Source organism: Bubalus kerabau, chromosome 6 (genome assembly GCF_029407905.1).
Source record: "Bubalus kerabau isolate K-KA32 ecotype Philippines breed swamp buffalo chromosome 6, PCC_UOA_SB_1v2, whole genome shotgun sequence".
Lineage (NCBI taxonomy): Eukaryota > Metazoa > Chordata > Mammalia > Artiodactyla > Bovidae > Bubalus > Bubalus kerabau.
In genome coordinates, this window is record NC_073629.1 from 15,724,812 (window position 1) to 15,746,786 (window position 21,975).

Sequence of the window (21,975 nt, forward strand, 5' to 3'; positions counted from 1 at the left end):
TGAAAGACATGTTTTTGGTCTAGAAGACAGATGGTCTGTTGGTGTATAGCGGCTGTGTTTGTGTGCGTATACAAGGAAGGAAAGTGTTCCGGAAGAGTTTGCTTGTATTTTTACAAGTGTAATGGAGTTCCCCCTTATACTAGCTTATTTTTAAAATAAAGCTTGGGATGTTCCTTGCTGGTTGATATGTTTGTATATTTTAGGGTTTGGGATTGCCTTAATACTTACTTGTAAAGAGAAGTCATGGCAGTATTTTGGAAATATAGCGTGTAAGTGGTGGGGTCAGGAATAGGAGAAACTTATCATAGTTAGCTATTCTTAAGAATAGTTTGTTGCTCAGAATAGAGTGAATTGTTCAGATGTGAAGGCCCAGAACATCTTTACTTGAACAATGTACTGTGAGTGTATCAAGAATGGATGGGGTTTTTGTTGACCTGAGTTTGTATTAACACTTTGTAATAGAATAAAGCTTTTATATTGTTCAAAATGCTCTTTTGGTTTGTTTGTAGTCATAAATCTGTGGAAATGGTGGGATGACTGTTTCCTCCCATTTTACAAAATAGGAAATTGAGGCATAAAGACATCATTTTTTCAAGGTCATATGTTAAGTTGGTGACACACTTGGGATACAACAGATACTTTTGACTCCTAGTCCAGTAGTATAGTCATCATATCATGACATCTCAGGAGATCTTTGTCAGACAAATCTGAGTCTATTGGAAAGATAGGGGCATATTGAATGGTATTTGGTAGAGATCAGTTGTGTCAGACAGAACATAGGTTGTCTTTGCCAGGTTGGCCTGTGAGAGATGGGTATTCCCTGAGGACATTACTTTTTGTTTATGGAGGAAGCAGAGCGTTTCTAACACTTGAGTTTGTGTATTTGAGGGAGGGATATTTAACTGGTAACATAGAAGCAGGGTGGGGGCTGACAGCTTAACTTTAAGGGAGAAAGGATCATCTTTCATTCATTCAACAAATATTCACTGAGTAACTACTCAATAAATGGTCCCTGCTTTGGGGTGAGAATAATCAGGGTGACTCTGTTGAAGCAGCTCGGCTACATTTGTCTTGACAGTGGTAAATACTGAGACAGTGATACATATTGAGTCGAGTGAGGCAGACAGGTCAGTGTGGAGTTGAAACTAGAAAACATTCCTCAAAAATATACTGTTTGGAGGGAATTTAGATCTTCCAGACGTTTTACTGTGGAAGGATACAAGTGTATTTAAGCATCTAATAGGGTGCCCAGTTTGTGGAAGAGTGTGCTGCCTTTTGCATTTTCTTTTGGCATTTTCCAGTAAACTCTTTTTGGGATCTGGAATTGTCAGTATATGTGCCTGTGAATATTGGAACTTTTTGGCTGTGCTGAAGAAATTCTTCGAAAGACTAATTTTGTAGTAAGGATCCCCTTCTCTGAACATGAGAGAAGTATACTTAAATTAAGGCAACTTAACTGTATTTCTCTGGAAAATAGTGTTTTTGATTTGCTGGATTAGTGGTTCTTAGAAGTTTTTTTGGGGTCCACTTATTCTTCTGAGAATGTGATGAAAAAACTCACTGTAGAAAATGTTGGGCATGAGCACCGTCACACAAATTATGCATACAATTTTTAGAAACTTAAATTCTAATGAAGTAGAGCTAATTTATATTTAAGTCTCATTTAAAAGTCTTTTTTTAAAAATGGTTTTGTTTGGGAGTAGAGATGTTGGTAAGAGTTTAAGATGAAAGATTTTTTGACAGTGAGCATGCTGACAGTAAGGGGAACTTTAAGATCTTTTTTATTCTGTTTATTTTCTATTCTTTGCAGATTAATTTCTGCAGTGTTAAAACATGATTCTAATTAGGTGATCAGAGAATGTGATATAATTGCTTTCTAGTTTTGCATTGGGACTGAGGAGTTTTGAAGCTCATTTCTTGGAATTTATAAATGTTATTGAGTTGTTTTTATGCAGGGGACACAAAGATGAATAATATATGGCCTTTGTCCTTGAAGCTATTCTAATTCAGTTGAAGTTATGAATTGCATGTTAGTGGGAGCCTTTAAAAGAACAAGGTGGAAGGAAGCATATTTCTAGAAGTTGAGATTTCATGACTTAATTGCCTCAGAGGTTTTGCTGTTATTCTTAGGAAGTTACGAAGTCTTCACATTCTGTATGCAACTTTGCAGCTTAAAAAATGTGTTTTGGTATCATTTGATGTTTTGAGATGAAGGATCTCTGGCTTGAAAAGGATGTAAATGTTGGTAGCATTTTTTATCTTGTTTTGGATGTATTTCTGTGGTGGGTTTACATAAAAAGGTCTTAATGTCATTTTTGGATAGACATGTATCTAGAAAATACTGGGGTGATTTGAAAGACTACCCCTGAATCTAGTACTGAAAATTAAAAATAATTACTGAATTTTTTAAAGAAAAGAAACTCAGAAAGGCATTTTAATGGTACAGATTACAGGATTCAGTCAGATAATGGAAAGGTCTTGAGAAAATTGGTCTGATTGTCTCTCTTGTCATGTCCTCTGGGTAAGAAGTCATGTAAATTTGTGAAAAGTTTATTTTCTCTAATTTTTAACTTAGTAGGTTCCTACATTTAAAAAAAAGTAACATCATTTATATGTGTGTGTGTGTGTAGTGTGTCTGTATCTTTGCATATGGATAACATATGTATATAGTCTCCTCTATGCATGAGATACTTCACAATTTAAAAAAACAACTATTGCAATAATTATGGAAAATACACAGGATCTTAAAGGATCAAGAATAGAGTGATTTTCATGTCCTGTTCTTGGGTTGTATTCTAAGATATGAAGCATAACTTCCCTGTCTTGCTCAGTGCTGTGTCTTTATAGTGTCAGCAGTACCACTTGAGGTTTTATTCTAAGTCTTCCATGCCTTATGAATAAAGAATTTGGACACATTCAGTCCTGCCTAAAATAATCTGCCTGCACATGGTGGGAAAGTTTTACCGTGTGTATAGGTAGTGAGTCTGCAATAAATAATTTCATATTGTTTTTTCAGGTATGCATGTTGATTTGAGTTTCTTAAAGATAATATATTCCCTTATATTACCTTAGTTTGTAATCCACTGTGAGGTCTATTTTGTGCCAGCCTTTCCAGAAGCATGAGCTAGCTTAACCCTGGCTATCATGAGACAGGGAAATGAAAGTAGTTTTTAAGCTATATTGCTAGTCTTTTTTTTTCTTAATGTCTATCTTTAAACTACTTGTAATTTATTTGGTTTATATTCTTTCATTTGGAAAGGTTAGGTTTCATGCTTATGATTTGTTATCTGAGTTAATAACTGTCATTTCATATTTTAGAAATCACTTTCTTAGTGACTGGGGGTGTTGGTGGCAGTGTGATGTCAACACAACATAATAAATTATGGCTTCAAGCAGTAATGAAATTTAGCTGATAATCTTATTGCTATTTCAGAGTTATATTTCCTTCATTGAACATCTAACTTTTTTTAATGTTTGAAGAATATATAAAATTTTATTTTTAGCATTAATTGTTTTTGCTTTCCATAGTTTCTAATCATTTGCTGTCAGGCATTTGCAAATTGATGACAAGAGTTTATATATTTTTTCCATTTAATTTTGTTCCTTTCTTGAAGTGTGGAAAATTTCTAACCTGGAGAGCAATGAAATAAATAACAAAGTTCTCATGTATTCAACATCCAGCTTCAAAAGTTATCCAAACCCAGTTATCACACTATATCCCTATCAACTAGCCTCTCTTCATCCTCCCTTTGTTTATTTCAAATATTATATCATTTGATCCATAAATACAGTGTATACATTTTCACTTTTAAATGGGGAATTATTTTCCTTTAGTTAGGTTTATATAATTTTTTAAATAAACTGTCTAAACTTTTCATACCGAATACTTACAATCTGTATTACCTGTCAGTAGGAATTCCTCTGCAACATAAAAAGAAATGAACTGAATAGAACTTTACTTAATTGCCTTTAGATGTTTGCGTTGTAAAATGCAGTTGGTTCCTGTGTTTCCTAGAAAAGTGTATCAGCTTTTTTTTCAAACACAGTGAGAAGTAATGTCTCTTAGTTTTTTCATTTTTTTTTTTTTTTAGTCATAGTGACAAATTGTTAAAAACATTTTCTAGATCCTTTTCAGTTCAGTTCAGTCGCTCAGTCGTGTCCGACTCTTTGCGACCCCATGAATCGCAGCACACCAGGCCTCCCTGTCCATCACCAACTCCTGGAGTTCACCCAAACTCATGTCCATCGAGTTGGTGATGCCATCCAGCCATCTCATCCTCTGTCGTCCCCTTTTCCTCCTGCCCCAATCCCTCCCAGCATCAGGGTCTTTTCCAATGAGTCAACTCTTCGCATGAGGTGGCCAAAGTATTGGAGTTTCAGCTTTAGCATCAGTCCTTCCAAAGAACACTGGACCCAGTTATCACAAAGAAATCAGATAATACTGATGATGTTGAACAGGAGCTGAAACTGGTCTAAAATCAACATGCTTTTTAAAGAGAATGAAATACACCTTGTTTTGAGTTTTGAAATTCCTTTTGTGGACATTTGAAAATACATGTCATTGCTTAAACTGCTAAAAATAAACCATGCTACAGAGCATGATGAGTAGAAAGAGGATAGATCAGATCAGATCAGCCGCTCAGTCGTGTCCGACTCTTTGCGACCCCATGAATCGCAGCACGCCAGGCCTCCCTGTCCATCACCAACTCCTGGAGTTCACTCAGACTCATGTCCATCGAGTTGGTGATGCCATCCAGCCATCTCATCCTCTGTCGTCCCCTTCTCCTCCTGCCCCCAATCCCTCCCAGCATCAGAGTCTTTTCCAGTGAGTCAGCTCTTCGCATGAGGTGGCCAAAGTACTGGAGTTTCAGCTTTAGCATCATTTCTTCCAAAGAAATCCCAGGGCTGATCTCCTTCAGAATGGACTGGTTGGATCTCCTTGCAGTCCAAGGGACTCTCAAGAGTCTTCTCCAACACCACAGTTCAAAAGCATCAATTCTTCGGCGCTCAGCCTTCTTCACAGTCCAACTCTCACATCCATACATGACCACAGGAAAAACCATAGCCTTGACTAGACGAACCTTTGTTGGCAAAGTAATGTCTCTGCTTTTGAATATGCTATCTAGGTTGGTCATAACTTTCCTTCCAAGGAGTAAGCGTCTTTTAATTTCATGGCTGCAGTCACCATCTGTGGTGATTTTGGAGCCCAGAAAAATAAAGTCTGACACTGTTTCCACTGTTTCCCCATCTATTTCCCATGAAGTGGTGGGACCGGATGCCATGATCTTCGTTTTCTGAATGTTGAGCTTTAAGCCAACTTTTTCACTCTCCACTTTCACTTTCATCAAGAGGCTTTTGAGTTCCTCTTCACTTTCTGCCATAAGGGTGGTGTCATATGCATATCTGAGGTTATTGATAGTTCTCCTGGCAATCTTGATTCCAGCTTGTGTTTCTTCCAGTCCAGCATTTCTCATGAGGTACTCTGCATATAAGTTAAATAAACAGGGTGACAATATACAGCCTTGACGAACCCCTTTCCTATTTGGAACCAGTCTGTTGTTCCATGTCCAGTTCTAACTGTTGCTTCCTGACCTGCATACAGATTTCTCAAGAGGCAGATCAGGTGGTCTGTATTCCCATCTCTTTCAGAATTTTCCACAGTTTACTGTGATCCACACAGTCAAAGGCTTTGGCATAGTCAATAAAGCAGAAATAGATGTTTTTCTGGAACTCTCTTGCTTTTTCCATGATCCAGCGGATGTTGGCAATTTGATCTCTGGTTCCTCTGCCTTTTCGAAAACCAGCTTGAACATCAGGAAGTTCACGGTTCACGTATTGCTGAAGCCTGGCTTGGAGAATTTTGAGCATTACTTTACTAGCGTGTGAGATGAGTGCAGTTGTGCGGTAGTTTGAGCCTTCTTTGGCATTGCCTTTCTTTGGGATTGGAATGAAAACTGACCTTTTCCAGTCCTGTGGCCACTGCTGAGTTTTCCAAATTTGCTGGCATATTGAGTGCAGCACTTTCACAGCATCATCTTTCAGGATTTGGAATAGCTCAACTGGAATTCCATCACCTCCACTAGCTTTGTTCGTAGTGATGCTTTCTAAGGCCCACTTGACTTCACATTCCAGGATGCCTGGCTCTAGGTCAGTGATCACACCATCGTGATTATCTGGGTCGTGAAGATCTTTTTTATACAGTTCTTCTGTGTATTCTTGCCATCTCTTCTTAATATCTTCTGCTTCTTAGGTCCATACCATTTCTGTCCTTTATCGAGCCCATCTTTGCATGAAATGTTCCTTTGGTATCTCTGATTTTCTTGAAGAGATCCCTAGTCTTTCCCATTCTGTTGTTTTCCTCTATTTCTTTGCATTGATCGCTGAAGAAGGCTTTCTTATCTCTTCTTGCTATTCTTTGGAACTCTGCATTTAGATGTTTATATCTTTCCTTTTCTCCTTTGCTTTTTGCTTCTCTTCTTTTCGCAGCTATTTGTAAGGCCTCCCCAGACAGCCATTTTGCTTTTTTGCATTTCTTTTCCATGGGAATGGTCTTGATCCCTGTCTCCTGTACAGTGTTGCAAACCTCATTCCATAGTTCATCAGGTACTCTATCTATCAGATCTAGGCCCTTAAATCTATTTCTCACTTCCGCTGTATAATCATAAGGGATTTGATTTAGGTCATACCTGAATGGTCTAGTGGTTTTCCCTACTTTCTTCAATAGGATAGAAAAAGAAGGTAAATATTCCTGGAGACTAGAGATTTGAAGTGATTGCTAGTTAAGTACAATATAGGCGTATATCCTTTTTTTCCAGAAAAGGCTGACAAGATGAACATGAATTCCATCATTAATGAAGGTTTGGTTAACTTATCTTCTAATTCTACAGTAAATAAATCATAAATCTTTGACTTACACTTCTTGTTTTACATTTTTTTCCCTACCTTTTCCACACTTGATACAAACCACTCCTCTCATTCAGTTTTATTTGTCCTAAGATCACAAGTGGACACTGTCCAATTATAAAGTAGCTATATCATGGCTTCTTGGTGTAAATGACATTGAGAATGTGATGGAGACATTCCGTATGATAAAAGTTTCTTAAATTCAGCATTGATGAAAATGAAAGCCCTAGAGTTTAAGGACTAACGTGAAGCCTAATGGGATTTAATGGAGAAAACTTAAAAGATTGTCTTTGAAAGAAAAACTGCCAATTCTGACATTTGAGAAAATGGAGAAGTGAATTAATCATGTATAATCATTATTGGATGAACAGTGTTTTATATATGTATATTTGAGGATACAAAGATAGGGAGATAAGAATTTCAAATAAGTAGAGATTCTATGTATACAACTGATAACTAAATGATAACACAGGTTGGAAAGTTATTTAGATGCAGAAGCATATAAAGATGCAGACTCAAGAAGAAAGAAGAGGAATCACCTTGAAACTGAAATTAGTTAGAGGTTTAAGTTAATTTTATTTTTCTGTGTGTGTTTAAGGGGGAAGAAACTCTCAAATGTAGAACAAGATCAGAGTTTAATTTTTTCTGAGTAGTTATTCTTCATTCAGCCAATCAACATTTTTTCCAGTACTTCATTCCTATTTCTGTGCTTGCTGCTGCTGTTGCTAAGTCGCTTCAGTCGTGTCCGACTCTGTGCGACCCCATAGACGGCAGCCCACCAGGCACCCCCGTCCATGGGATTCTCCAGGCAAGAACACTGGAGTGGGTTGCCATTTCCTTCTCCAATGCATGAAAGTGAAAAGTGAAAGTGAATCACTCAGTGGTGTCCAACTCTTAGCGACCCCATGGGCTGCAGCCTACCAGGCTCCTCCATCCGTGAGATTTTCCAGGCGAGAGTACTGGAGTGGGTTGCCATTGCCTTCTCCGATTTCTGTGCTTAGGTGTTGGGAAAAAAACTAGGATTTTTTTTTTGGTTTGGTTTTTCTTTGAAGAGAGTTGTGAATCTAGTAAGAGAAACATCATGTTAACAAATGTATCATATGATGTAATACATTTCTTTCTCCAAGGTAGAGAGCATTTTTAAGTCTTGGGGGAGAGAGGAAAGGCTAGGGATGGCTTCTGACCAGTGGGAAGAGACATGTTTTAAAGGATAAATATGAGTTATTCAGAAGGGTATAGTGAGGGCATTCTAGGTAGAGAAAGATCATCTGCAAGGATATGAAGTGAATATAACAACAGAATAAGTTCAGGAGACTGTAATTTGAATCAGTGTAGTACTTTCTACCATTCTCCTGTGATTTCCAGTGACTTCAGTACTATATAAGATTGGCCTTTGTGCTTAGAGATCCATAAAAAAAAAAAGATGAAACTATGTTCAATATACTCTACTTAGAGAAAATAGTGTATTGTTACAGTTCAAGGTAATTTTAACAAAGATTAAAATCAAGAAAATGATTCTGTTTTAGTTAGAATTTTTTTTTTTATTGGAATATAATTGCTTTACAATATTCTGTTAAACAGGAACATGAATCAGCCATATGTATACATATATCCCTTCCCTCTTGAACCTCCCTCCCACGTCCTCATCCCACCCCTCTGGGACATCAGAGAACACGAAGCTGAGTTCCCTGTGTTAAAAGGCAGCTTCCTGCTAGCTCTCTGCTTTACACATGGTAGTGGATATGTTAATACTACTGTTAATACTACTGTTCAGTTCATCATCCCTTCTTTCACCCTCGGTGTCCACAATTCTCTATGTCTGCGCCTCTATTCTTGCCCTGTTAATAGGTTCCAGTACCGGTTTTCTAGATTCTGTATATATATGGTAATATACAATATTATATATTGTATATAGCAATATATATGGTATATTGTATATGTGTTAAAATATATATGTATATTGGTTTTTCTCTTTTTGATTTAGAAAATTTTTACTACAATATACCCCATTCCTCCAGCATTTTAGTTATTCAAGCCTTGTCTATAACAGGTATCCAGCCAAGTAAAATAATAAATAATTGCTTTTCATAATAATAAACAAATCTGCCAGTCTCCACACTGGTATATTTCTCCTTCATTTGTTGAAAATCTCAAGTAGTGATTAAGATTGGGGACTCTTAAAATCAGATTGAGGGATTTCCCTATAGTCCAGTGATTCAGACTGTGTGCTTCCACTGCAGGTGGCGTGGGTTGCATCCCTGGTCAGGGAACTAAAATGCTGCAGCCGCGCGGTGCTGACAAAAAACTTATTTGTAACTTTTCACAAAATAATTATGGTCTTTGGTTTCCTTGACTGTAAAATTATGAGAATTGTTGTTGTTTAGTCGCTAAGTCGTGTCTGATTCTTTTTTGTCCCCATGGACAGTAGCCCCCCGGGCTCCTCTGTCCAACGGAGTTCCCAGGCAGAATACTGGAGTGGGTATTTCCTTCTCCAGGGGATCTTCCCAATCCAGGGACTGAACCCATGTCTCCTGCATTGCACTTAGATTCTTGACCCCTGAGCCACCAGGGAACCTCAAAATGGTAATAATACTTACTGCTAAAGTTTGTTGGAGGATTTTATGAGATAATATGTGTAAATGCTTAGCATGATTTATGTCATATAGCAGGTGCAAAATACACATTTGCTGTTAATTTCTCTTCTTCATTTCCTGAAAAGAAATTTTTTGAGGAAAACAAATGACTTTCCTTATACGTATTTTCTATAGGAGGTAAGAATATGAAAAATACATTTGTGAAAGTGTATATATAAACAACTTATTTACATGTATACATATTTTTTCCTAATTCTTGGTTTATCTTATTTTCCTCACATGTGAACTCTACTTTTGTATTGATTTCAGGCTAGGCTTTTGCATTTGGCTTTATTTATTTGGCTGCCTTGTATCTTGGTTGTGGCATGCGAAATGTTCCATCTTCATTGTGGCATGCAGGATCTTTAGTTGTGGCATGCGGGATCTTTTTTTTTTTTTTTTAGTTGCGGCATGCAGAATCTTTAGTTGCAGCATGTGGGATTTATTAATAGTTCCCTGACCAGGGATGGAACCCAGGCCCCCTGCATTGGGAGCATGGAGTCTTAACCACTAGACCACCAGGAAAGTCTCCTGCTTGGCTTCATCTTACCTTCTTCAAGGATTTGTTTCTAAAGTGAACAAGAATATATATTATTGTGTGAATATTTTGGGGTGAAGAGCCTTGTCTTTGTACAGTGTTGGCTTTAGTTATGACAGTTCTCCTTTTAGAGCTTATCAGTATTTCCTTTTATTTTTTAGGAATAAAAGTCTTCTAAAGCTTTGTAGTCTTCTAAAGCAGAACCCATCTGTTTTATTAAACCACCTCTTTTGGTTGAGAAAAAAGACCAACATGTAGTCATTGAGTGATTATTATGTGCCAGGCACTAGGATTCAGTGACAAACAAATAAGGTTCTTGGGCATTTTTCTTTTCATTTTCTAGGACATAATTTTTCAGTATTGATGTAACATATTGCTACCATCATATTACATGTGGTTCAAGCAAAACTTGTTCTTAAGGTAGAATAGAGATTTCTGAAGAAATGTCTTGGGATGTGATATTTTATGCCAGAGCAAATCAATTCTAGGGAAAAAAATCTCCTAACTTTTGAGGAATCTTTATTGTCTCCTATGTTTTATACAGGGAGTCTGTTGGGCAGTTAGTCAAGTCCTCTGTTTAGAGTCAAATAAAAAACAGCTTTCTGCTTCCTGTGCCTTCCAACAGAATGCATTCAACAAGTATTGATTGTATACATTTGGCCCTCTGTATTCATGGGTTCTGCATCTGCAGTTTTAACCAATCACAGATCAGCAATATTTGGGGGAAAAGAAATTCCAGAAAGTTCCAAAAAGCAAACATGAATTTGCCTCATACCATTAGCTATTTGTATAGTGATTATATTGTAGTATTTATAGCTATTTATATAGCATTCACATTGTATTGTGAATGTATTGTAAGTAATCTAGAGATGTTTTAAAGTGCAGAGGAGAACATGCTTAGGTTATATGCAAATACTGTCCCATTTTATATAAGGGAGTTGAGTATCCCTTGTGTTTTGGTATCTGTGAGGGGTCTTGCAACCAGCCACCTGCAGGTACCAAGAGAGGACTAAACTTTATGCCAATACTGTATTAAGCCCCCATTCTAGTATCCTTGCCTGGAGAATCCATGGATAGAGGAGCCTGGCTGTAGGGTTGCACAGAGTTGGACGTGACTGAAGCAACTTAGCACATACTTAAGCCCAGGGGTTACAGCAGTGAATGATAGTCAAAAATCACCGCCCTCATGGTGCTCACTTTATAGTGAGTAGTAAGATAATTGTATAAGTAGGTGTGATGTTATGGCATTTTGTGATAAGTGTTGTAAGAGAAATGTAAACAAGGTAAGAGGGTGAATGTTGGGTAGTTTAGAGAAGTCCGTTGAGCTAATAGTGTTTGAACAGAAATCTGAATGATACGAAGGACCCCATGAATCTGTCTGAGGCATAAGTGCTGAGGCAGTAGTGTGTTTGGTGTGTTTAAGAAATAGGAGTGAGATAGAACAGAGTGAACAATGTGGGGAAGAATAATAAAAAATAAGGAGAAGGAGGTAGCCAGGGCCTAGATAATGTAGGGACTTTTAAGACTTGACTAAGTGTTTAGGTTTTATTCTGGATTTGATTGGAAGCTATTGAAAGGTTTTGAGTGGGGAGATGACTTGATCTAATATGTACACTTTGAAAGGCAAGAGCGATGCAAGAGTGGCAAGTTATATGGCAGTTACAGTATTTGAGTCAAGAGATGGTTTGGAGTTGAACCTAAAGTGTGATCAAGAAGACGGGTTTAAGATATATTTTGAAGATAGTAGTGATGATAACCTGTATTGGATGTGTGGTCTGAGTAAAAGAGTAAGTCAAGAATGACTCCAAAGATGGCCTTAACAGCTGGGTGCCATTTACTGAGACGAGGAACACTGGCAGAAGCAAGTTACAGGAGTGCAGATGTTAAGAGTTTGGTTTGGATATATTGACTTTGAGTTATCTATTAAATGTTACCAGTGGAGATACATTGAGTAGGCAGTTGGATATATAAATCTTGAGGTTGGGATAAGTGTAAATTTGGGAGTTGATCAGTGTAGAAATGCTTATTTACAGCCATGGGACTTCATGAGATTACCTGGATAGTGAGTGCAAATAGAGAAGAGATGTTCTTGGACTGAGTTGTGGCATATTCTTGACGCTTAGTAAAATTGCCAGGGTTGAAAGAATCTTTTGATATTATAATATTAGGAATAATACATTCCTAACTAAGAAAACCTAGAAAGTAATAACTAGTCAAGACATAGAGACAAAAATAAGATGGTTGAGAAACAGATTGCCATTCTTTTACCTGTTAAATAGCTCTTTGTGTCGCAGAGCTCAGAACACTCATTTTATGTGAAATTAAGAGCAAGAGTGCCTATTTCTACTTGATTACTCTGAAAAGATGGCCAGAATGGTCATTAGTTTCCTAGACGTCCATTGTGAGAGGCAACATAAGGTTAAACAAACAAGTAGAAGTTTATGAAATAATGAATCAAGTATCAAAAGATGTTAAGCTACTTACTCATTAATATGATACCCCTTTCTAGCTTTGAAAACTTGCAGAATTAGAGTGAGATCAAGCAGTCTCCTAATTTCTTATTTAACTTGTCATTGGGCATTGTTAGACCTTCCTGGGAAGCTGGTTTTTCATCTATGGACTTAGTTGACATCCTAGAATACATATATGTGACTGTTAAGGGCTTAATACTGTTTAGGTTGACTTACTGCATTTTGCAGGTTTTTCTGGATGTGGGTAAGGATCCATTTAAATGTATTTGAGGTGTCAGAAATTGGAAGGAATAGGAATAACAGGTGATAAAAGCAATCACAGTCTACAGATTTTGTTGTTGATAATTTGAAAACCTATCAGAAGTCCTCTTAGCTAACGCATGAAACGTATTCTCTTGCTTGAGCATATGACTTCACACTTGCCAGTCTACCTCTACCATTAGGAAAATGAAGGGCCCATCTGTTGAATTGGCACTGTGCCCAAAAGGCGGCTAGTGTCGGACTTTGTCAGTTCAGGAAAAGGTATTAATTCCAGGACATTGAGGGGAAACTTTTCTAGTAACAACATATTCTCTAGGGTTTATTTGATTGCTTGTTGGCTGTTTGATAGAAAGCACCTGAGAATTAAGGATCCGTATCATGTATGATTTCTTTTTCCTAAGTCAGAAACATCATTTGTATGTATTTGAGACCCAATTCTCTTTCATATAAATGGCATTCTTTTTTTTTTTTATAAATGGCATTCTTAAGAAACATTACCAAAAATTTCCAGATAGTTAGAAGCATTTTTATTAAGTAGAACTGAGATGTTTTAAAAAGTAGTATGATTTGGGATTCAGATAAGCCTCAAAAGACATTTCTAGGTGTATCCGTTCCATGCAAATCCGGAAACTATGTTTACTGAGATTTAGAACTAGGTGATTAAAAAGTGGCGACCTCCAAGTTTCGTGGGCATCCGTTTTGTACCTTACCTGAGAAGCTGGCCTTAAAAACAGGATCATAACTCTTTTGGTGGTGGTGGTGGTCATGGACCCCATTTAGAGCATAATGAAACCTTTCTAACCTTTCCCCAGAAGTGCACATATGCCTATAAGATTTTTGGCATGTAATTTGGGGTGGGGGGGTTCTTGTGCAATTTTGATTGTAGGCTATTATACTTTGTTTCATAAGAATCTTAATTATGAATTGTTATGTCTTCAATAGGGATTGCATTTAAAAATGGAAATAAACTTATATGGTATCATGGTTGGATGGTAGTTTAAATAAATCTTTGCCAGACTGTCTGTATCTGTCCACCTTCCTTTTTTCTTCACCATTTTGGTAATGCAATAATTTCTGGAGAATGACTAGTTAAAGCAACATACCAGTGTTAGAACGGCAGGCTGGATTTTAGAAAAGTAACTGTCCGAAATTGGAAAAATGGCAGCAAAATGATAATGATCTATCTGTGTCCTACCCTGGATGGCTTCCAGCTAGGTTCCCTAGCTATATCCCACACACTCTGAAATGCATGCAGTTTCTGAATCCAAATCTGACCATGTGCCTTGGCAGGACATACTCTAGCACTGTTAGGATCCTGCCTACTTCTTTAGTCTTGTGTCTCATTGGGCCTCTTACCCTTGTGCTTCAGCTGTTTCGAACTGTCAGTCATTCCCACACACAAATCGTTTATATCTCCATGACTTTCATGTTCCTCCCAGTGCCTGGCTGCTTAGAGAACACCTACCCAACTTCTGAGACAAAGTTCAAGTTGATGCTGTGAAGCTTTACCTGGCCATCTCCCCTCTTTTGGTGAACAGTATGCACTCATTTCTCTTTGGATTTCTCTTTGGCATATACCTAGGAGTGGAATTGCTGGGCCACAGGGTAAGCATATTTTTATCTTTAGTAAATACAGTCAAACAGTTTTCCAAGTTTTATTGTATGACTTTATGACTTTATCAGGCTCGACATCTTCCCCAATTTTTAGTGTTGCCATTCTTTTTAATTTTAGCCATTTTGGTGGGTAATAGTATTTCATTGGTATTGATTTACATTTCACTGCTGAGGTTGAGCATCTTTTCATGTGTGTGTTGGACATTTGGGCATCCTCTTGTGAAGTCCTGCTCTTAATATATATTCTGAATGCAATTCCTTTCTCAGATCTGTGCATTGCAAATATCATCCCATGTGTGGCTTCCATTTTCACCCTCTTGGTGGTGTCTTTTGATGAACAAAAGTTCTTATTTCGTGAAGTCCTATTTGTTTTCGTTTTCTGATCTAGGTTGAAGAAGCATATAGTTGCGGGTAGAAGGAAAGGAGAATTACTTAATAGGCATAAAGTTTCAGTCAAGCAAGATGAATAAGCTCTAGAGATTTATTGTACTGATTGTACATATAGTCAACAATAACGTACACTTAAAAACTTGGTAGATCTCATAGTGTGTTCTTACTACAATAAGACAAAAGACAAAAGAGGTGTGTTCTAGGTGGTAGTCTTGAATGGAAACAAAAAGGAGAGGATTGTATTAAGAAAATAGCACTTCAGGAATTTCCCTAAAGGTCCAGTGGTTAAGACTCTGTGCTTCCAGTGCACGGGGTGCAGATTCAATCCCTGATTGGGAACTAGGATCTCACATGCCTTGTGATGGAGCCAAAAAAGAAGATAGCTAGTCAGTATTAGGATAATAGAGTTAGAAAGTACATCCAAAGGCTGTTGGGTTAGATTTCTCGATTTTATGTATATATGAACAAGACTTGAGAGGTGTGTGCATGTGGCAACGATGGTGGTGGCTTAGTTGCTAAGTTGTGTCCGACTCTTGGCAACCCTGTGGGCTGTAGCCTGTCAGGCTTCCCTGTCCATGGGTTTTTCCAGGCAAGAATACTGTACGTATATGGAGCATGTATATTTCAGTATATTTCAAATTTTTTTTAATACGTTTTTGTTGGATTTGTGCTTAGTTATAAAACTAATAAACTCTGTAATAGGTCAAGGAAAAATTATTTATAGGTAATTTTTTTCCCTGTTTACTTCCAAATCTTTTCCCCTAAAGGTAACCAGTGCTATCAATTGGTGTATAATCATCCATTCATATTTATTTCTGTGTACATACAAATATGTATTTTTTTTTACCCTTTACGAATATGAGATCATGCTTGCATTTTTACTTAAAAATAGCATATATGGCTGTATATTTGTGTATATGTGTATATATATATATTTAACTGTTTTTGTGTGTGGCACATCAAGGACTGCTATAATAGCCTTTCATTGGTGCTTTTGTTTTTCTATGATAGAAAATACGACTTTCCAGAGTGATGGTGGCCACTAGTGTCCCTGTCCCACCTTGCCAGTATTAGTTGATATCAGTCTTAAATTTCAGCCAAAGTAATGAGTGAAAAATACCTTGCCTTAGTTCACATCTGCCTGACTACCAGGGAGGCAGGTCATCTTTTGATGTCAATTTTCTGTGTATATCTCCTGTATATCTTTTCTTTTGTTCTAGTTTATAGAAGTAACTGTGTGTGTTAGAGATATTAATCCTTTTTCATATTTATTGTATCTTCTCCCAATTTATTGTCTTTGATTTTATTTACATCTTATGTTACAGGTATATAATGCTTTTATATAATCAAATCTGCCTGTATTTTCCATTGTGGTTTCTAGTTTCCTGATTTGCTTTAAGGTTTCTCAACCATAGGCTATAGAAATAGTCACAGATACTCTTCAAGTGCTTTTATTTTTACATATAGCTCTTAAATATATGAGGAAATTATTCTTGAGTTTAAAGTGAGGAATGGATCTTTGTTTTCTCCAAATGGGTAGCTAATTAAGTCCACATGCAGCAAACGTATGTCAAATAAATTAGCTTCTTGCCATATTGAAATGTTAACTCAGAAAGATTTTTTTATAGGGACTTCTCTGGTGGTCCAGTGGCTAAGACTCCACACTCCTAATGCAGGGGGCCCGGATTCCATCACTGGTCAAGGAATTAGATTGCACAGGTCACAACTAAACCTACATGCTGCAACAAAAATTGAAGATCCTGTGTGCTGCAACTAAGATCCAGTGCAACCAAAAAATAAATGTTGTATATGAGCCTATTAATATATTTTTTTAAGTTTTTACAGGATGGCCAGTAGTGTATTCTGTATTTATGCAAAGTAAGAAGGGAATCCCTTCCACAAGACCCTTTATTTTGATCTGCCATAAAAATGTTAAATAACTTTATTGAGGTATAATTTATTGAGGTACTGTACAATTCACTAATTTGAAACATACAATTCAGTGATTTAGTATATTCACATAGTCCTACACCCATCTCCACTATCTATTTAAGAACATTCATCTTGGTGCCCACTAGCAGGCACTTTCCAGTGCAGGTATCCCCTGTTACCCCAGCCCTAATTACCAGGGCTGTCAGCCCGCTAATCTACTTTCTTTCTGTATGGATTTGCTGGTTTTGGACATTTCATACAAATGGAATGTTACAGTGTCTTCTGTTGCTGGCTTCCTTCATTTAACATAGTGTTTTCCAAGTTCATCTATGTTATAGCAGGTATCAGTGCATCTGGCCTTCAATATCCTTGGGTTTCACATCCTCGCATTCAACTAACTGTGGATTGAAAATGGGTGGAAAAAATTCCAGAAAGTTCCAAAAAGCAGAATTTGAAATTTCTGCATGCAACTATTTACACGGCATTCACGATATACTGAACTGAACTGATGTAGCATTTACTTTGTGTAAGGAATGAGAAGCAATTTAGAGGTGATTTAAATGCATGTAGGTTATATGAAAATACTTTGCCATTTTATGTAAAGGGCATCAGTATGTTTGGATTTGGTATCTGGGAGGGTTTTGAAGCCAATCCCCTGCCTATACTGAGGATGACTGTATGCTGTTTTTTAGATGAATAACATTTCGTTGTATGGATAATGTTGCTGTGAATATGTACAAGTTTTTGTGTAGATAAATATTTTCATTTCTCTTGGGTATACACACACACACACACATATATATACACATACACCTAAGAGTGAAATTGCAAGGTTATGTGGTAACTCTGTTTAGCCTTTTGAGTAACTGCCAGACTGTTTTCCAAAGCAACTGCACCATTTTACATTCCGACTCCAATTTTTCCACAGAAAAGTTTTATGAAAAACAAATGTAAGATATTTACAAAGTAAATGGTGCCCTCTTGGAAGTGACTCTTGTTTAGTGTATAACCAAGTGGATTGGCCCTGAATTGACAGCCTTTAATCCTGGTCAAAGTGTAATAATTCGTTAATGAGCAAATCTTTCTGATGTTAACTTGTACTTTCCTCCTGTTGCCATTCTAGAATTCCATAGGGATAGAGATCACTGTCCCTGCACATTCCTTGCAGTCATGGACCCATCCCTCCTTTCTCAAAAACAGAATAGAAGTTATATATATTTGATCTTTGTTAACTTTATTAGGAAGAACTAAAGTAAGCTTTGATTAGATTATCTTCCTGACAGACAGTTGATGAGTATAATTTTTTCCTCAGGATTAGCTTTGGGAATTCTTTCTGTGTGTATTTTACTTTTGTGGCTTACTAATTATAATTTATGTCTGCTATTTCACTTTCCTGTTCTAAGTTTCTGCAATAATTTGTTGGTATAATATAGTATTTCTTTGGTCATGAGAGACATTCTTTCCTCCCTGTTTAATGTTTCTGAAATTAGGAAATAACACAGCTGATAATTACATTTAATGCAGTAGTAGTTTATAAAAAAATTTTCCCCTGGAAATGTGGTCATTGATTCGTGAAACTTCTTAGAATCAGTAGCATCTTGGAATTTAAGAAATATGTACAGTATATAAATATAAAAATAGCTAGATTTATTGCTGATTAGTACGGTGTTAGGAATTGTTGGTGATTCTCCCTATCTTTTAAATGAAGGGTTGTTCTGTAGTTGAGTAAAAAAGCTTAATTTGTCCAGCTTTGTAGTTTATGTTGTGTAAATCATTTAGGAACACAGCTCAAATTTTGTTGGTATCTTCATGAGGATATTTTAGCTCTTTGTGATTTCAGTGACTTATGTAACGTTTGTGATTCAGTGGTTTAATGTAAAATATCTTAAACCAATTAGGACACTGCTTATGCTTTTACTGGTAATACACATAGTGCTTAATTTTAGTTATTAAAACAATGTGAGGAGATTGAATAGTGTCTAAAGACAATTAACATACCAATTCTTTAGTATTTTGATTTCCATTTTATCTATTCTCTGTATACATGATTAAAATATAGTAATACGCACGTTTGCTTATTCAGTCTCTAGGTATTTATTGAATATCTCTTATGGTCCAGGCACTTTACTAAGGATAAAGCAGTAATAAGGCAGACAGGATTCTTATTATTATGAAGCAACTGGTCTCATGTAGAATATGGATATTAAGCATGTAGCTTACTAGTATAAGTTGCCTCAGGACTTACAGTATGCGATCAGTTCAGTTCAGTCGCTCAGTCGTGTCCGACTCTTCGCGACCCCATGAATCACAGCACACCAGGCCTCCCTGTCCATCACCAACTCCCGGAATTCACTCAGACTCATGTCCATTGAGTCAGGGATGCCATCCAGCCATCTTATCTTCTGTCGTCCCCTTCTCTTCCTGCCCCCAATCCCTCCCAGCATCAGAGTCTTTTCCAGTGAGTCAGCTCTTCGCATGAGGTGGCCAAAGTACTGGAGTTTCAGCTTCAGCGTCATTCCTTCCAAAGAACACCCAGGACTGATCTCCTTTAGAATGGACTGGTTGGATCTCCTTGCAGTCCAAGGGACTCTCACGAGTCTTCTCCAACACCGCAGTTCAAAAGCATCAATTCTTCGGTGCTCAGCTTTCTTCACAGTCCAACTCTCACATCCATACATGTCCACTGGAAAAAACCATAGCCTTAATTAGATGGACCTTTGTTGGCAAAGTAATGTCTCAGCTTTTGAATATGCTGTCTAGGTTGGTCATAACTTTCCTTCCAAGGAGTAAGCATCTTTTAATTTCATGGCTGCAATCACCGTCTACAGTGATTTTGGAGCCCAAAAAAATAAAGTCTGACACTGTATCCACTGTTTCCCCATCTATTTCCTATGAAGTGATGGGACCAGATGCCATGATCTTCGTTTTCTGAACGTTGAGCTTTAAGCCAGCTTTTTCACTCTCCTCTTTCACTTTCATCAAGAGGCTTTTTAGTTCCTTTTCACTTCCTGCCCTAAGGGTGGTGTTATCTGCATATCTGAGGTTATTGGTATTTCTCCCTGCAATCTTGATTCCAGCTTGTGCTTCTTCCAGCCCAGCATTTCTCATGATGTACTCTGCATATAAGTTAAATAAGCAGGGTGACAATATACAGCCTTGACGAACTCCTTTTCCTATTTGGAACCAGTCTGTTGTTCCATGTCCAGTTCTAACTGTTGCTTCCTGACCTGCATACAGGTTTCTCAAGAGGCAGATCAGGTGGTCTGATATTCCCATCTCTTTCAGAACTTTGCACAGTTTATTGTTATCCACACAGTCAAAGGCTTTGGCATAGACAATAAAGCAGAAATAGATGTTTTTCTGGAACTCTCTTGCTTTTTCCATGATCCAGCGGATGTTGGCAATTTGATCTCTGGTTCCTCTGCCTTTTCTAAAACGAGCTTGAACATCAGGAAGTTCATGGTTCACCTATTGCTGAAGCCTGGCTTGGAGAATTTTGAGCATTACTTTACTAGCGTGTGAGATTAGTGCAATTGTGCGTAGTTTGAGCCTTCTTTGGCATTGCCTTTCTTTGGGATTGGAATGAAAACTGACCTTTTCCAGTCCTGTGGCCGCTGCTGAGTTTTCCAAATTTGCTGGCATATTGAGTGCAGCACTTTCACAGCATCATCACAGTACGCTATATGAACCTCTAAAAAGGAGATCTCCCCTGGTCTAGGGGGTTAGGAAGTGTCTGCCTGATGAACTGACCTTTAAGCTGAGATGGAAAGGATGAGTGGTAGTCGACTTAGAAGGGAATAGAAAAGAGTTATAGGCAGAGAGAACTATGTGTCCTTCTGGAGGGAGGAAGACAGAGACATTTGGGAAACTGAAAAGTTCTTAGAACACTTAGAACTGTTTCTGTGTTATACATATATTACTGCTTTTGAGGGGTTTTATTTGCTCCTGCTCTGCTCACAGAAGAATGAGAAATGATGCAGCTAGAGTTAGGTAGAGGAAGATAATAATAACAAAAAAGTAAACACTTTGAGTGTGTGTGTGAAGTACTTTTGTAAGTACTTCTCATGGACTAGTTCATTGAACCCCAGAAACAGTTTCTGTTCACAGATGAGACAACAAGGCATGGAGTGCCTTGCCCAAAATTAATCTACCAGAACCTGGGATCTGAGCCTGTGCATTCTGGATCCAGTTTGTGTCCTGAAATACTGTACCATACTGAAAATCTAAATTATGTTTAGGATTAGGGACTTTTATATCCAAAGGTCAATATAAAAACTTCAAAGATTTTAAGCTGAGAAATGACATAATTAGGTTATTTTTAGAAATCATCTTTCTGACTGTATCTTGGGAAAAAGACTGATGGAGAGCAAGATGAATATACAGGGAAGTTAGAAAACCAATATTATATTTGGGGTCAGAATTAATTTTTTTGGACAAGTCAGTGGCAGTGGAATTAGAAGTATATGTAATCAAAAATTATTTATGTGGTTTTCACAAGTTTTAGTTGTTAGGTTGAGGAGTCAAGGATGATCTCCACATTTCTGGTGGTACTGTGATTACTTAGCTAACATGATACATTCTAAGAAATATTACAGTCATCTATAAGAATTTTAAAGAGCATGAAACCCAAGACAAATTAAATGCATAATGAACTATAAATTTGTAAAAGCCTCATATAGTTAATTTATATCTGGTTTTGAATGTTGAGATATAAAGTAATGATTACAATCTCTTAACTGTGTTTAGTAAAGACCACAGAGGAACATGAAAATTTATTATAGATGAGTCAAGCAAGATTTTACTTATTTTAAGCTAAAAATCTGCAAACATTGTTTAGTATGCAGTGTGGTGATTATAAATGTGTACATATCTAAAAAGAAAAAATACTGTTTTTACGTATTAAGAAAAGTTAATAAGATAAATTACTTTTCTTACCAAGTTAAAACAGAAACTTATAAAATGCCTTTTACTTTATATTCATATATTATCATAGCAGCTTCCCTGATGGCTCACTTCGCAAAGAGTCTGCTTGTAATACAGGAGACTGAGGTTCGATCCCTGGGTCAGGAAGATCCCTTGGAGAAGGAAATGGCAATCCACTCCAGTATTCTTGCCTGGGAAATCCCGTGGACAGAGGAGCCTGGCAGACTACAGTCCAAAGGGTCACAAGAGTTGGACATGACTTAGTGACTAAACCACTACCACTGTACATATCATGTACATATATTTTTGT

General features: G+C 37.2%; 1 protein-coding gene across 9 annotated transcripts in view; it reads left to right on the forward strand.

Annotated features, from left to right (window-relative positions):
- ASH1L (ASH1 like histone lysine methyltransferase) overlaps positions 1-21,975 on the forward strand; it is a 205,277-nt gene that overhangs the window by 1,488 nt on the left and 181,814 nt on the right. Inside the window, exon 2 of one of the 9 annotated variants that reach the window (XM_055584044.1) lies at positions 14,246-14,411. The exons of the other annotated variants lie outside the window; for them this stretch is intronic. The gene's annotated coding sequence lies outside the window, so the exon portion shown is untranslated. The remainder of the gene's footprint in view (positions 1-14,245; positions 14,412-21,975) is intronic. 9 annotated transcript variants of the gene reach the window in all.